The following is a 4,044-nucleotide window of genomic DNA, read 5'->3' as shown; positions in this document are numbered from 1 at the left end:
TGCTCTCCTGAAAGCATCATGAAGGGAGAAAAAATGCCCATCTCAGTTCCTGGGTTGGTGCCAGATAGACCTGGGTTGAGTCCTGGCTTGGATACTGCCCATACATGTCTTTCTGGGCCTCAGTTTCCTCACTGAAAATGAAGATCATAATATCTCCCTTATAGAACTGTGAAAATGCTCAATAAAGGTGCTCTTCTGCTCCCATCTGCCTCTCCCTCCCCACCACCATCATCAATGTACTTCTTACTTTCTCATACAATAAACTGCCAGTTTCTGCCCTTTACTGCTAATAACACATCACAAATCCTCCTTCTTATACTTTTATGCTCTCAACCTCAGCTTGATAAGGTCTTAATAATTCAGGACCAGACTTGTGTTGTTAGTGAGTCAGTTCTCTGGAACACCAAGTTGTAGAAAGAGCAGATTCTTTTTTTTTTTTTTTTTTTAAGCCTGGGGTAAGATATGTTAGACACTACTGGAGAGGCTGAAAATTGGAGAAAATTGTTGAAAGGAAATTAATGAGTATACATCAAGAGCTTTAAAAATGATCAGACCTTTTGACTCAATAACTTTTAGAAAGTTATATTTAAAATTGGATATCTTCAAAGATTTGTGTATAGGGATGTTGTTACAACACAAAAATAGTGAAAATTAGGAAATAAACAAAATATTAAACAATATGACACTGAAAGACTGGACTAAACACCAAGTATTTGTCAAAAATCAGGTTTCCAAAGAATTGATAATGACACTGGAAAATGCTCACAATTTTATATAAAATTATGAGCATATTATGAACTTTAAAAATATATTCTACATGTCATCAAAGGGCTTTATCTTATTAACAATTAAAATGAAATCTACAAATTGAAAGAAACATTTTAGGAATCATATATCTATTGAGGGTCTAATATCCCAAATATACTTAAAGACTTCCATAACTTAACAATAAAAACAAAACAAAAACAATCAAGTCAAAAACAGGTCAAGAACTTGAACAGGCATTTCACCAAAGATAATATTCAAATAGTTGGCAAGCACATGAAAAGATGCTCAACTTCATAAGCAGTTTTCTTGTTTGTTTGTTTGTTTTAATGACAAAGAGTCAGTTCAGACCCATAGCGACTCTGTATAGGATTTTCTAAAGCAGATGGTAAGCTTGAACCACTTGAACTTGCAGTTCAAACTGACTTTGCAGTCCAGTGCATTAACCCATAGTGCTACATAAACAGTAAGGAGATATAAATGAAAAACACAATGAGAAACTGCCTCATCCCCATTAGAATGGCAATGTTTTTTTTTTTGAAAAAGTAGTGAAAACAGAAAGCAGTAAGTGTTGTGAGGTTGTATAAAAACTGGAATCCTCAACCATTGCTGGTGGGAATGTAAAACAGTGCAGCTACTAATTTGACAGTTCCTCAAAGAGTTGAACACAGAACTACAGGTTCTATGTCCCCAGGGTATGAATGTCTGATATATGGACCAATCCTGTTGTTGTTGTTGTTAAGTACCGCGGAGTCAGGTCAGACTTATAGTGATCCTGCACAGGGTTGCCAAGGCTGTAAATCTTTACGGGAGCAGAATGCCTCATCTTTCTCCCACGGAACCACTGGTAGCTTCAAACTGCTGACCTTGAGGTTAGCAGCCCAATTTGTAACCACTGCTTTTAATGTTATATAACTTTGTCCTCACTTTGAAACCATTGAACTAACCATTACTTGAAACATATCCATGACACTCACCTTCACTTCCTATATTTGTTGTTGTTGTTAAGTGCCATTGAGTCAGTTCTGACCCACAGCGACCATGTATAGGATTTCAGAGGAGCAGCTGGTGAGCTTGAACTACCAACCTTGCAGTTCAAACGGCTTTGCAGTCTCGTGCATTAACCCACAGCGCCACACCAGGACTCCTCACTTCCTGCATGGGCAGCTTTAAATTTTTTGAAAGGTTTTGAGTCATTTCTTGCACTAAACCAAACCAAACCACATCCACTGCCAATGAGTCTATTCTGAGTCACAGTGAGCCTATAGGACAGAGAGGAATTGCTACTTAAGGGTTTGGGTCTGTGGATAAAAATCTGCAGGAGCAGACAGCCATGGAGGAACTTGTGGGTTTGAACCACTAATCTTGTGGTTAACAATGCAACACTTGATCCATCACATCACCAGGACTCCTTTCTTGCACTGAAGTATGGCTAGTAAGAATCATATTATATTCACCTGTTCTGACTTGCCTATGGATTCAACTTAAGAGACACTTAGAAATGTATTTTGTTCATTTGGGGACTACTTGTGCTGACCCAGCAATCTCAATCCTAGGTATATACCCACTAGTAGTGAAAACAAGAATGTTAACAGAAACCTGTACACCAGTGTTCTGTGCAGCACTTTTCACAATATCCAACATGTGGAAATAACCATAATGATGAATGGATAAGCAAAATGTGGTATATGCACACAAGGAACTCTTACTCAGCCATAAAGAGAAATGAAGTCCTGACACCTAACGCCACAACATTGATAAAGCTTGAAAACATTATGCTAAGCAAAATAAGTCAGTCACAAAAGGGCAAATACTGGATGATCCTGTTGTTGCTGTGGTTAGGTTTTGTCGAGTCAGCTCCAACTCAAGAGCTACTCTATGTACAACAGAACGAAACACTTCCAGGTCCTGTGCCGTCTTCACAATTTCTGTTATGCTTGAGCCCATTGCTGCTGCCAGTGTACCAATCCATCTCATTGAGGGTCTTCCTCTTTTTCCACTTTACCAACTCTCTACTTTACCAACCAAGACGTCCTGATCCCTCCTGATAACATGCCTGAAGTATGAGACACAAAGTTTTGCCTCTTGGCTTCTAAGGAGCATTCTGATTGTAGTTCTTCCAAAACAAATATGTTTGTTCTTCTGGCATTCCATGATACTTTTAATATTATTCTCTAACACCATAACTCAAATGCATCAATTCTTTCAAGGTCTTCTTTATTCATTGTTCAATTGTCACATGCATATGAGATCATTGAAAATACCATTGCTTGGGTCAGACACACCTTAGTCCTCAAACTGATGTCTTTGCTCTTGAACACTTTAACGAGGCATTGTGCTGCAGATTTGCCTAGTGCAATACATCATTTGATTTCTTGACTGCTGATTCCATGAATGTTGACTGTGGATCCAAGCAAAATGAAATCTTTGACAACTTCAATCTTTTCTCTTTATCTGGATGCTAATTATGGGTCCAGTTGTGAGGATTTTTGCTTTCTTTACATTTAGGTGCAGCCCATACTGAAAGCTGTGGTCTTTGATTGTCATCAGTAAGTATTTTAAGTCCTCTTTGCTTCTAGCCAGCAAGGATGTATCATCTGCATACCAAGGTTGTTAATGTGTCTTCCTCCAATGCTGATGCTACATTCTTATTTATATAATTCATCTTCTAGGATTATTTGCTCAGCATACAGATTGAATGTATGATGAAAAGATACAACCCTAGTGCACACTTTTCCTGATTTTAAATCACTCAGTATCCCATTGTTCTGTTCAAGGTCTGCCTCTTGGTCTAGGTACAGGTTCATTAGAGCATATCTAAGTGTTCTGGACTACCCACTCTTCACAATGTTATCTATAGCTTTCTATGAACCACATAGCCTTTGCATCTTCCCGGTATTCTCTTACTTATATGGTATAATCTTACTTATGTGGAATAGGCAAATATATAGAAGTCAAATATTAGTGAAGGTTGCCAGGCATGGGAGGGCAAGAGTAAGGGGGACTTTTGCTTAAGGGACACCGATTTATTTTAATGGTGGTAGAATAATTTGGAAAAGGATAACGGTTGCATAAAAAAATAATGTTTGCAAAACAGGAAGAATATAATCAATGTCAGTGAACTAACTATACATGTAGAAATGATTGAATTCGAAAATATTTTATGTATATTTTCACCACAATTTAAAAATAAGTAAGTAGTAGTCTATATACACATATATACAAGTACACACTACCTATACATACATTTATACACACAATATGAGAGGATTTCAAAAA

This window comes from Chrysochloris asiatica, unplaced genomic scaffold (assembly GCF_000296735.1).
Source record: "Chrysochloris asiatica unplaced genomic scaffold, ChrAsi1.0 scaffold00042, whole genome shotgun sequence".
NCBI lineage: Eukaryota > Metazoa > Chordata > Mammalia > Afrosoricida > Chrysochloridae > Chrysochloris > Chrysochloris asiatica.
Note: the sequence above shows the minus strand (reverse complement) of the source record.